This window comes from Protomyctophum bolini, assembly GCF_963924005.1.
Source record: "Protomyctophum bolini genome assembly, chromosome: 3".
NCBI lineage: Eukaryota > Metazoa > Chordata > Actinopteri > Myctophiformes > Myctophidae > Protomyctophum > Protomyctophum bolini.
In genome coordinates, this window is record NC_137864.1 from 20,332,212 (window position 1) to 20,346,144 (window position 13,933).

At 43.7% G+C, this 13,933-nt stretch overlaps 1 protein-coding gene across 1 annotated transcript in view; it reads left to right on the top strand.

The window, feature by feature from the left end:
- The first annotated feature begins 5,906 nt into the window (after positions 1–5,906).
- Positions 5,907–13,933, top strand: part of ugt8 (UDP glycosyltransferase 8) — a 43,968-nt gene continuing 35,941 nt past the window's right edge. The window contains exon 1 of the mRNA XM_080755329.1: positions 5,907–6,022. The gene's annotated coding sequence lies outside the window, so the exon portion shown is untranslated. The remainder of the gene's footprint in view (positions 6,023–13,933) is intronic.

The window sequence follows — 13,933 nt, forward strand, 5'->3', positions numbered from 1 at the left end:
GCATTTAACCACTTTTAAGAATGCGGCGTCCCAAGTTTGGTCATGTCATTATAGGAAATATACTGTATATTGTGGGGGGGGGGGGGGGGGTTTCACCGCCTGACACCATCGTGTAATGACGGTTAACAAAATTAAATATTTTAGTGAAAAGTGAGTGGTCCCTTTTTGGCCAAGGGTCTCCACCGACATACCGACAGACATACTGTAGGCTCCTGACGGTCGATTTGCTCAGGCACATATAACGTAAATTCATTGTGTAATGTATAATGTAATGTGTAATGCCAGGTCAATGACAGCCATTCAAAGGTTTCTCTTCGGTCGGAGAAAAAACAGAGTATAAATAGTTAATTAAATAGAATAAAACACTACTTCCGTGCTCGGATGGACCCAGCCAGCCAGCCAGGGAACCAGCCAGCGACTCAGCCAGCCAGGGACTCAGCCAGCCAGGGACACACATTGCTGGGCAATGGAGTGACTGCACCACTCAAAAACAAAAAAAGAAAAGTGAAAGACTATACAGTTCGGACTGTATACTGTGGAGACTGATACACCAAAACTCAAGAGTCAAGTTCACAAGGTGCCAAACCAGGGCAATTTATTACAGAAAAATCACACCGGTGTGAAGTGTAACGGCCGACCCACAAGGTAATACTTTTATTGTTTAGTATATATTCACAGTGTTGTGAGGCATTGGACAAGGAAGTCCATTAATCTGAAGAGATTGAGCCAACAACTGATGCAGCTGATGAGAATCAGATGATTGGGACCCAGCTCAGCTGTGGCACTGGGGTTAAAATCAAGGAAATGCTGCCTCGAGTACAGAGAAGGCTTGAAACAGATGGCATGTGATCGATTGATACACACTGCACAGAGTCTTGACCGAGAATATACGTCACACACAAATGGTGTGGCTGGTGTTTGTTGGTTGAGGAAAGGAAGGCCAAAGGAACGGTCAAATGCCAACAAACCATCGAACAAATGCCCCACACACCGAAGATAGCACCTAGCTGGAAAGGAAGACAAGGTATTTTACTGATTTGCTTGCACTGTTTATATTATTGTTGCAAACATATTGTATGCAGATGTTTTATGTATTGTGCAATTTAGTGACTTTACTTTAGTCATGTATGGAAAATGTGTCATGCGCCTGAGATTTATGGATGTTTATGGATAATATTGTAGTGATTTATTTATTTTATTTCTGTCCCAGTTCTATGTTGAATTTCGAATAAAGTGGCAATGAAACTCATCAGTCAGACTTCATCCTTAAAAGGCCAGCTGGGTTCATCATACATCATCATCACACATCATCTCAATGCATTCTGGCCAATCACAATTTGGCGTCCTCACTTTTTTTCCATCTTCACTTCTTTGCCCTCACTAAGCTTCAATTATGTACTTTGTACTTTGCTCAGCCAATCAAATCATCGCTATGGGGTGATCAGTCAATCACAATTGATTGGCCTACCAATTTTTGTGAGATTTGGACAAAATATGTAGGAGGAGCAAAAAGTGTGTTTTGGAGAAAATTCGAAATGGCGGAAATGATGCGTCATGACCCAAGAGTTATAAGCCAAAACGTAAAGTGGGCTGTTATAGTGCCACCATGATGCCGACCGATAACATAAGTTAATTAATTTTAGTAATTATCATGAACCTACCCTCCAAGTTTTGTAACTATAGTGCTTACAGTCTCCGAGGAAAAAATACTTGAATGTGAATTTTTGCATTTTCCCATTCATGTCAATGTGGAAATTTAATTCACTAATAAATTAATATCAATTAAACTTGACCGATGAAGCCGGTCAATTTGACATATATGGCTCAAGTGCGTACAGTCAAAACTGTGAGTAGCGAATAAAATTGACAACACCAGCTTGTGATGACAATGATTCAAAGAGTTTGTTATGTAACAAATCTGAGATCCTGGGAAGATCATGGGTATGTCTACACCTCCGATCACCCCCCAGGTCATCTTTGAGCAGGCCACCATTGTGTCCGACCCCTCCAATGTACTATACCCTGAGTATCGGCTAATGCCATCAGGTAGGAGGTACGAGGTCCATGCGTGCAAATAGTACAAGCATTTCCTTTGTCCCTCTGTCAATCACACTCCTTAACAGTGTCCTTGAAGAGGGCAGACAGGGTAGGGGTCGAAGGTTATGAGGTGACTTGATGTTCTTTTGCACTTTTGCACTAGGTATGTTGGTGTGTGTGTTTTTTTTATGTTGTACGGGTCACTGTGTGCCTTTGTTGTCTTGTATATTGTATCTGTATGCTGCAGGGCGGGTCCTTGGGGTCCAAGACAAATTTCTCCCATGGGAGACAAAATAAAGAAACCTTGAACCTTGTAAACCTTTGTTTTTTTGTCTTCAAAGGTTTAAAACCTACATGATTAGTCAGTCAACCAACAAAATTAAGCCAACAGTTCGAAAGCAACAAAGTTGGAAATTGGATTTTTGGATTGTGTCTGAAATCTTGACTTGTTTCTAGTCCTTTGGAGTTGAACAAGAATTGAACTTTACAATGCCGATCATTCATTCATTCATTTCTTCATCCTTCATTCTTTCACAGACAGAGGCTGGTGAGGGGAGAGAGAGAGAGAGAGAGAGAGAGAGAGAGAGAGAGAGAGAGAGAGAGAGAGAGAGAGAGAGAGAGAGAGAAAGGAGAACATAAAACAACAGTAATCTTGTACCATCTTCTGTTGGTGGTACCATAATATTGAAAATAACAGACCTGTAATAATGATAATCATGCAGCCAGCTGCAAGCTGCTGTCAATCAACAAACATCAGAGGCGGTAGGCCTGGTTGTTGGTGTTTGTTCGCCCCCTTGTGGTGTTTAGTTGAACTTACTTAAAACATGGCTCAATGTAGCTCTGCTTGCAGAATCATAGAAGCAGTAAGGCTATGGTCCAGAGCTAGGCCTAATGGAGCGTTATGACAAAGATAGCCCTGGGCTGGTCCATGCAGTGCGTTAGCGCAGTTGTTTTCAACCCTTTCTGTATCAAGGTCCTTTATGTATTGGGCATTTGACCCACGGACTGTCATTTGATGAGATTAAGCCTCTCAGACCCAAGACTAAAGCATATTTGTTGTTGTTGGATAAGATTTTGTACACAATTCCATGCTGTGTTGATGTGGTGGTACCATTAGGAGAGAACATGCAAACGTTGATCAAAATAACAATTATTCTACATTATCCAATTGTGTACGCTAGTTCAGGGATCTACTGAATGTGTCAAACTGACATATTGAGCCTATATGACACACAGTGTGGCTTCCCCTCAGTAGAAAAAAACTAAAGTTGTCCTTTAAGCACTTTCAAGTTTCAACCTATGAGTCTCTTCTTGGAGCATATCCCCCCCCCTGTCAGGTGAAAATAAGCAGCTTGGACTCCTCATGCATAGAAGGAAGCATGAGGTCAGTCCGTTGCCCCCCCCCTCCCCCCCCAGGTTGGCAGAGGAAGTGTTGCAAAATCGTGGGATAAAAATTACAGATCATGTCAAAGGTCATGTCTCACCCAGACTCTGTGTGTGTGTGTGTGTGTGTGTGTGTGTGTGTGTGTGTGTGTGTGTGTGTGTGTGTGTGTGTGTGTGTGTAGTGCATCTCTACCTTTCTGTATCTCTCTGTCTCGCAAGCCCAGGATTAACTTTTAGAAGAGCCCTTTAATTTGTTTATAAAGCACTTAAGAACAACCTGGCACCTTCATATGCAGACTCTCCAGTTCATTAAATGTTCCAGCCAGAGCACTCACACTTTGTTCCCACAGTATTTCATAAAAGGCCATGGCTTGGTGGGGACAGCTTCAGGCCACTTCAGGGTCTCCAAAACCCTGCGATCGGATGCAGAGCTGTGTGTGCACAAAATGTGACAGTTGCACTGCCCAGAAAGGCCTTATTTATAGACCGGCAGCCAACAGGTTTCTTTTGTTTAAAGTGGGAAACTTGGTATAGTTTTTTTTATTGGCCTAAAATGTTGTCTATATACATGAATCCACTTGGTGACCGGCTGCCGGCATCGAGCAATTTATTTTATAGGGGAGATACATCATATTTTTCAAAATTATTTTCAAAATGTCATTATGCTTTATGTAGCATTTCATGATTCTGAATCCATTCCAAGCATTAGTTTAGCTAAAAACGGCCATAGCCACTTGCCCAAAATGTGCTGACCTCATCACATTTGTGAGGATTGCTATGGCCGTTTTAGCCCAAGGAGTGTTTTTAGTGCAAAACTAATGCTTGGAATGTATTCAGAATCATGAAACCCCATGTCACATGCTACTTAAAGCATACTGATATTTTTTACATTTTTGCCCTATACCTATACGATGTTAATGGCATGGTATGGTATGGTATATAAACCCCTATAAAACAAATTCATCAATGCTGACAGCCGGTCAACAAGTGGATTCATGAATGTATATAGACAATATTTTAGGCCAATAAAAAAACCTATAGGCCTATACCAAATTCCCCACTCCACACCCCCTGCTGCCGGACTAAAAGTGTCATAGACTTCATATAGGCAGAGGGTAGCGATGGACTGTGTCGGCATATATGCCGAGTCACCGACACAGTCCAGAGTGCTAGTCTGTCTGTGTCCTTTTTCTTCTTCCTAATTTATATTGGATACTACTGCTTTTATTATTTGTCCATGTGTAGGGCAGGCTACCTCTAAGTAAGACTGTCTTCTTCTTTCGTGTGTCATCATCAGATGTCCAGCTCATTAGCGTGCAGCCACACCCTCGTCTCAGGTCCCACATCGAATTGGCCGGCCTCAGAGGGTGGTTTATACAGGGGACAGGCCCCCGATGGTGGTTTAGACAGGGGACAGACTTCCGAGGGTGGTTTATATGGGGGACAGGCCTCAGAGGGTGGTTTATATAGGGGACAGGCCTCAGAGGGTGGTTTATACAGGGGACAGGCCTCAGAGGGTGGTTTATACAGGGGACAGGCCTCAGAGGGTGGTTTATACAGGGGACAGGCCTCAGAGGGTGGTTTATACAGGGGACAGGCCTCATGTAACGGTGGATGCGTGTTGGCCCGGCCGACTCCCACTCCTGCTTCCAGGCTGCTGCCAGCCATGCCTCTGTGGACAGGTCCTCAGGGATGGTGGACCTGAGCAGCTCTTGTGCAGCCTTGTTGTACGGGTGGCAGGACTTGAGTCTACACACACTGTGTAATGCCAACCCACAGGTGTTGAGATCCGCAGCCTCTGTGGACATTTTTAAGAATCAACTCAAAACTTTGCTATTTGCACAAGCATTTCCTGATGTTACATAATGGTTTTCCATGTGTGTTGTTTATTTTGCTGCTGTGTTCTTGTATGTTCCTGTTTTTTGTTCAGTACTCTGTTGTATTTTGCTTGTCTTTGTTTTTATTCTCTGCATGTAAAGCACTTTGTGAGTTTTCTCTGTGAGAAGTGCTATATAAATAAAATGTACTTACTTACTATAATAGAGGCAGTTCTGTCTCGTCGGAGGTCGGCCGCTGGGCGATTCCTGCTAGTACTGGCAGATGGAACACGGGGGTGGGCTTTAGACAGCCACTTATGGTCCGTAGGGCGTTGTTTATGGCAACGTCAACCTTCCTGGCATGTGGGCTTCTGCACCAGGCTGGGGCACAGTACTCTGCTGTGGAGAAGACAAGGGCTTGTGTGGAGATTCGAAGCACTTTGACCCCAGTTAGTACCGGCGAGACGTCGGATTTGTGAGACCCTATGACACTTTGGCCGTCACTTCTTCAAGATGTTGTTTGAAGGAGAGTGTTTTATCTAGACGTATACCACCAAGGTACCGCGGGGGGCTTGCTGGAACTCCAGGCGCTTGTTGTTGACGACGACATCCAGTTCCCTTCTTGCTTCCCTGGTGGTAAGCTGCTGACACTGCTGAGCTGTAGGCGCCACCTGCTCAGATAGGCTGCCATGCAGGATGCTCATATCCTGGTTTAGGAAAACCAGACCGAGGGTCCATATAGAGATCACAACAATTTGAGCAGAAGTGGGATTAGCAGCTTTGAGGTGAGTCACTTGACTCACTTTATGTTTTATTCTTCTTATCACAGAAGTGCCTCTAATTTCTTGGTAATTTCCCCCAGCCTATAGCTTCCAAATTCACTGACATAGCCATCCTGGTTTTAAAGTGACGTGGTACAGTGTAGTGACTTGACAGAGTTATAAAGACTGCTTTGAGTTACAAGCAGAAATATGGATTTATAAGACACGGTTCCACTGCGCCCTCTAACGAGAAGAGAAAACCTCATAGACAAGAGTTGTCCTTCGGGTGAAAAATAAAACCCTTTCTGGCGTGTGTGGTGGGAGGCTCAGTGTGTCCACTAAGGAAAGTAGGCTTTCTAATTACACAAGCCGCCTTTGTATTGGTGAGTAGGTAAAACATTCTTTATATTTTCGCAAAAGAGGAGAGGCTGGTCTCAGTGCCGGTTCTAGGCCTTTTGAGGCCCTAGGCAACATATTATACAGAGCCCCCCCCCCTCCTGCTTTGCCACGCCGGATAAAAATTGTAAATTTGCCATGAAAATGCTTCAATCTGGTGCACTTTGAGATCAAAATTAAGAAGCTAGGTGGGGGCCTCATGTGGCCAGTAGTAGTGGTCCTACCCCCCCCCATGAGACTTACAAATCCCAAATGTTTATAAACAAATCCCAAATGTTTGTAAACAAATCCCAAATGTTTATAAACAAATCCCAAAATGTTTATAAACAAATCACAAATGTTTATAAACAAATCCCAAATGTTTATAAACAAATACCAAAATGTTTATAAACAAATCCCAAAACCCATGAGACTTGGTCCTACCCCCCCGACCATGAGACTTACTGCAGGCCAACTGGTAGTGGTCCTACCCCCCCCATGAGACTTACAAATCCCAAATGTTTATAAACAAATCCCAAATGTTTGTAAACAAATCCCAAATGTTTATAAACAAATCCCAAAATGTTTATAAACAAATCACAAATGTTTATAAACAAATCACAAATGTTTATAAACAAATCACAAATGTTTATAAACAAATACCAAAATGTTTATAAACAAATCCCAAATCCCTTGGTCCTACCCCCCCGACCATGAGACTTACTACAGGTCAACTGGTAGTGGTCCTACGGTAGTGCCGGTTCTAGGCCTTTTGAGGCCCTAGGCAACATATTACCGGTATACAGAGGCCCCCCCCCTCCTGCTTTGCCACGCCGGATAAAAATTGTAAATTTGCCATGAAAATGCTTCAATCTGGTGCACTTTGAGATCAAAATTAAGAAGCTGGTGGGGGCCACATGTGGCCAGTAGCCCATGTAAGGGATACATGAAAAAAAAAAAATCTTCTCCCTGTGACGAGGCCCCCTCAGTGGTTGAGGCCCTAGGCGACCGCCTAGTTCGCCTATGCCTAGAACCGGCCCTGGCTGGTCTGGTCTGCATTTCCCAGAGCTAACTGTACACACTAGTATCAGTGCTTTTCTTTGACATGGCTGCAATATGCCTTGTTGTCCACCAGAGGGTCAAAGAGACCATTCATTTACAGAAGCATGTGTTTTAAGTTTTAACAGACTATTCCCACGCAGCCTGCAGGCTATTAGTTCACAGAAAAATAATTATTTTGGTAGACTACTTTAATATCTTCAGTGAGTGATGCACAAGTGTTAGATTTGGATGAATATATATATATACTCTATATATTTTTGGGTTTGTTTTTGACAGGTGATAAGTAAGTAGACAGGAAGACGTGGATTGAGATGGGGGGGAGGACATGCAGCAAAGGTCGTCGGGATCGGGACTTGAACACACGCTGTAAAGCTGGCTTACCAGCCAAGGTGCCTGGACCGCTGAGCCACGGCCCAGCAGGGCCGCCCTGCATGTTTCTAATCATTGTATACTGCTCATCCATGCCTTGTTCTCCCCCCCATGGTTTTCAACCAGTGGTCCTTGAGGGGGTTCCCGGTGGTCCCCAGCTAAATGATGGAGCGTTGGTAACCAAATGGAGCCTTATTAGATCTTTAACTCTTGAGAGCGTGAAATTAAACCAAATGGACCCAAACGGGTCCATTTGGTTTCAATTTATGCTCTCAAGAGTTAGAAGAATTATTAATTTGATTGACGTTTGCCTGTTCTCTCTCCTAATGGTACCACGTTAATACAGCATGTAATGTGGATGCAATCGTAGCCAACGACGACAACATATTCTTTAGTTTGGGGTACTCTGAGAGGCTAAATGACATCAAGTGGTGGTTCCGTGTGACTCAAATGCCGAATAAATAGTGGGCTGTGGGCCTTGCTTTGAAAAAGGGTTGAAAACCGATGCCACGTGTCGTAGACTCGTCGTCTCCGTGCCTTGTGTCCTTCATGGAACTTTGGAACAAATATGGCATCTCCTTACCGCCCCTGACTGACCCTCCCACCACCATCATCACATCCTGATTCCTGACGTTGGAACAAATATGGCATCTCTTTACTGCACCTGACTGACCCTCCCACCACCATCATCACATCCTGACGTTGGAACAAATATGGCATTTCCTTACTGCACCTGACTGACCCTCCCACCACCATCATCACATCCTGACGTTGGAACAAATATGGCATTTCCTTACTGCACCTGACTGACCCTCCCACCACCATCATCACATCCTGACGTTGGAACAAATATGGCATCTCCTTTCTGCACCTGACTGACCCTCCCACCACCATCATCACATCCTGACGTTGGAACAAATATGGCATTTCCTTACTGCACCTGACTGACCCTCCCACCACCATCATCACATCCTGACGTTGGAACAAATATGGCATCTCCTTTCTGCACCTGACTGACCCTCCCACCACCATCATCACATCCTGACGTTGGAACAAATATGGCATTTCCTTACTGCACCACCTGACTGACCCTCCACCATCATCACTCTCCATGGGAGAGTTCTGTCATTCTCTGTAGATTGGGTGTCCCAGGATCATTAACTATTGATCTGGGGCTCGGGTGACAGTGACACACTTGATATCTGGAGGGAGGGAGGGAGAGAGAGAGAGAGAGAGAGAGAGAGAGAGAGAGAGAGAGAGAGAGAGAGAGAGAGAGAGAGAGAGAGAGAGAGAGAGGGAGTTAGAGAGGGAGGGAGGGAGGGAGAGAGAGAGGGGGGGAGGGAGGGAGATGGGGGTGGGTGGGTGTTACAGGGGAGAAATATAGAATAGAGGAGGAAGAGTTTGTGGAAGAAAAAGAGAGAGTGAAACGGATAGAAAGAAGAGTGTATATAAATATAGGGGGGAAGAAGAGCTACATAGAGAGAGAGACCACACATAGGAGAGAGTTGAATAGAGAGTTATTTTCCGTGAGCTTTAACTGGTAATAATGGACGGACACGATTAAGGCATTGATTTATTCACTTCCACCTCAGATTCCATACAAAGGATTCTTGATCGATTGTATGGAGAATGTCTAATCAATGTAATGGTCAAGGTCAGTGTGGGAATGACTCTGGAATGGAGAGAGAGAGAGGGGTGGGGGGGAGAGACACACGCACGCACGCATGAAGGGAACATTTACGTCATGTGCCTCATTGTGTTTGGGTGAGACCGGGCTGCAGCAGCACGCACCTCACCCCTCTATCCCTAAACGTATTTACCATATTTTACTATCTTGAAAAATCTATATTGAGACATTGTGAGCTTCTCAGCTTGTAGATCGGCTATTTGAACTATTTTAGCACACAAAATGAGGTGGAAACCGAGGTGCACTTTCTAATAACCTGCCCACTGTCCCAAGACATCAGAGATGCATCGCTACTTACCACAGATTACCCCAAAGGAGTTTGAAAACATGAGGAACTAAATAATTCATAAAGTGTGGTTATACCGAGCGACCACACTGAAGAAACAGTGTGGTCTTGAGTAGCTCACTACAGTACAGTATGATGATGTATTAACCCACATGACGTCACAGAGGGCGGAATAATACACAATTGATTGATTGAAGTTATTTATTAACAGTTTGCACAATAGGTAGCACAACTCAATACAAAAACTGTTAACTGTGGACGACACCATAAAGCATTACACTTGTTTACACTAGGGTCCACCCTTTTCAATTCATCAAAACATTTAGAGAAGTACAATATACACTTTAAACAAAAAACACGAAATCATGAAAAGGGAAAAGAAAAATATCCAGTGAGGGAAAAAAGGGGTTGAGCCTCAACCTCTTTTACGCAGGCTCGTTTCGAATTGCAGTCGTGCCCTTTGAGAGTGGTTTTGAAGGAGTCAAGTCATGTCTTAATGACTGTGTGTTGGTAGGGCGTACGTTCCACATTTTTCCTGTTTGGTTTTAACTTGTTGATTGCTTGTTCTGTGTTCTGTTCAGCACCTTGTGACTTTGTCTTGAAAGGTGCTTTACAAATAAAATGTACTTACTTACTTACTTACTTACTTACATTTTGGTGGCAGGAGCGAAATGAATTTAGTCCCTTGTTTGTGCCGAATCTGGGTTGCACATAGTTTGTTTTTGTGGGTTACTCTATAAATAAAGTCGGGCAATTACTATAGTGTGGTTGCCCTTAACACACAGTAAAAAAGAAAGAAAAAAAACATCTACAGTCCGGACATGCAATATCAGTTAGTGGAACTGGGGGACAGGGCATAACATTATTGAGTGCAGTTTACCAGTCTGTTAGAGAGAATAGTAACTTCAAGGGCAGAAACACAGAAGCCGGGTGTTATGGCAAATGGAAACAAAACACTTCTTATCTACCAACGCTAGCTAGGAGAGCAGTTTTACTATCTAAACTCTGGCGGGGCCAGAACCATACTATTTTACAGTCAGTGGGACAGTGTGACATCAAATGTCAGTCACAGGGCAATTCATTATAAAACAACAGATTATAAAACATCTATCTTCTGGGTGAAATATAGGCCTACAGCACCGTGCAAATGCAACAGCAAGAATGTTGAGCTGCTGTGACAGCAAAAGGATGTCCAACGGAAAAACGACTGTCAATCATAATTATGTGTATTCCTGTACACAGAACAGATCCCTTCAAATGCTAATAATAGAGAGTAGAGAGAGGGGGGGGAGATTGCATTGTCTGTGTATATGTCTACACGTGTGTGTGTGCGTGTGTGTGTGCGTGTGTTTACAAAATAGTTAATTTTCTAGCGTCAGCATGATCACATTGAACTCTCGAGTGAACTCTCCTCCTCCTTAGTCTTACTACTATATGTTTATCCAGATAACCATCTTTCCCGTATATATATATACACAACAAGGAGATCTAAGCCAACCCCCCTCTTTCCCACCCTGCCCTGCAGGTGCACTGCTCTCCAACAATAGGTGGTTCAAGACAAGTAATGTGATATGGGCCAGTATTCCTGGATCTCCTTTGTTTCTTTTACTTCAAGAAATAAAACCCTCGAAGGCGATAACTTTAATCTATGGATTTTGGATTTAGTTTTTGCGTCTGGATATACCCCAGGACAGGCTTCAGACGTGCCTCCGCAGGTCTGAACTAGGGATGTGCCGATTAGACATTTAGGCCTATATCAATATCCGATATAATTAATTGCTGTTATGGCCGATATCCGATATTACCGATGTCGATATGATCTCATTCTGTATTGAAGAATCACACACGTGTGAACTGAGTGGTGCAACTCCCTCTCCCCTCTCCCCCTGCCTCTCTCTCTCTCTCTCTGTAATTAGCAGGCAACAGTGCAACACTATCTCTCTCTCTCTGTTTCTGGCACAACAGCGCCACTTTTGCCCCTACTGGTACTCTTCGGGACATAGTCCCATAGTCCCATAGGGACATCGCTGCTCCTTGTGTAAAAAATTACAATAATTTTGTCCATTCTGACAAATACATGTAACAGGGTGTCTGCACTGCAGGCTTAGGCAAGTCAGATTTAACTTTAATACATTTCTATTTAATATTGTGAGCTTGTAGATCTGTTACTTTGGGCTTGTTTATCTAAAAACAACTCAAATCAGCCGATACCGCTGTGTTTGCCGATTAATCTCCCATCACTAATGATGGAAATATTTCTACCAATATACTTGAAAGGACTGTATTAAAATAAAGACTATGATCAATAAGGAAAAGCTTCAATAGCAGAGAGCTAGAGCTCCGGAACACCGGAACTGTATAAATACTTTTGGAAGTAATCTAATTACAATAAAATACTCTTCACCGGAATAGAAGCAGAAGGCTTGTAACAATATACTGAAGTGGTTCTAGAACCTTTTTAGACTATAATGAGTAAAAGTCAGAGTATAACAGAGTTAACCAAAATACCTTAGAATGAATTTGACGGACACAAGGAAGACAATTTCAGACAAGCAGAGCTAGAAGGAGGTTCAATCAGATATATTTACCATTGTACCGGGAGAGAATAAGGCATGTAATCCGGACAGCGTTTCCACAAGGATCTCTGACCATGTCCAAATTGAACATGGTTAATATAGCATATCGTAATTGTTGTGATATACAACATGATATGTGTATGAGTGCCTATGCTGTGTACTTGTACATGAATATACAAATGTACAGGATATGTATTGTGTACTGCCATGAACTGTAACAGACTGACTTTAGCCACTGAAGCCATCTCAGAGAGCAAGGACACTTGCTGCTAGCCGATGTTATTGTTATGTCTCTAACAGAGACAGGGACAGAGAGAGAGAGAGAAAGAAAGAGAGAGAGAGAAAGAGAGAGAGAAACAAAGAAAGAAAAGAGGAGATCGAGCAATCCAAACTACATTATTCCTGTGGTAACGGCGGCGATCGGACGGGCCCGGGAGAACAGTAATAACGGGACACTCAGACAGTATCACATACACACATACAGAATCATACTAACTCTGGATCCTCGTGTCCTCATGACGTGCCACAGAGACATAACAATAATATCGGCTAGCAGCAAGTGTCCTTGCTCTCTGAGATGGCTTCAGTGGCTAAAGTCAGTCTGTTACAGTTCATGGCAGTACACAATACATATCCTGTACATTTGTATATTCATGTACAAGTACACAGCATAGGCACTCATACACATATCATGTTGTATATCACAACAGTAATCAATACACCGGAAAATGTGTTGAACAACAAGGTCAAGGGGGCACGGTGGCACAGTTGGTAGTGCTGTTGCCTCACAGCTAGAAGGTCCTGGGTTCGATTCCCGCTGGGGATGCTGTGGGCACTGGCGGCGTGTTCCCTCCTCCGCGTCATCAGTGCCCATACCCGAGGCGGGGGTTGGCGATAGGGCCTTTCTGTGTGGAGTTTGCATGGTGTCCCCTAGGTTAGATACCCTCACAAAAACATGCTGTAATCCTGGTCTCTAAAACTACCTCCCCCTGGCCAGCCGGGGCGCCTGATGGAGGGGAAAGGAACTGGTCGGAATAACGTGTCCCTTCCACGCGCTACGTCCGGCCGGGGAAATTCCCCTCTGTCAGGTGAAAAGAAGCAGCTTGGACTCCTCATGCATAGAAGGAGGCATGAGGTCAGTCTGCTGCCCCCCCAGGTTGGCAGAGGAAGTGTAGCGCCCAGGATTACATTAGATAATTTGCACTGGGTGAAAAGAAAACTGGGTTACAAAATCGTGGGATAAAAACATATTAAAGGGAACAACAAGGTAAAAAAACATATTTGTTTACAAATGGACGGATAATGCAAGACGTCACGAATATTGCATACAGGAACTATCTCACGGGGCAGAGATAGTCCGGACATGCAATATCAGTTAGTGGAACTGGGGGACAGGGCATAACATTATTGAGTGCAGTTTACCAGTCTGTTAGAGAGAATAGTAACTTCAAGGGCAGAAACACAGAAGCGGGGTGTTATGGCAAATGGAAACAAAACACTTCTTATCTACCAACGCTAGCTAGGAGAGCAGTTTTACTATCTAAACTCTGGCGGGGCCAGAACCATACTATTTTACAGTC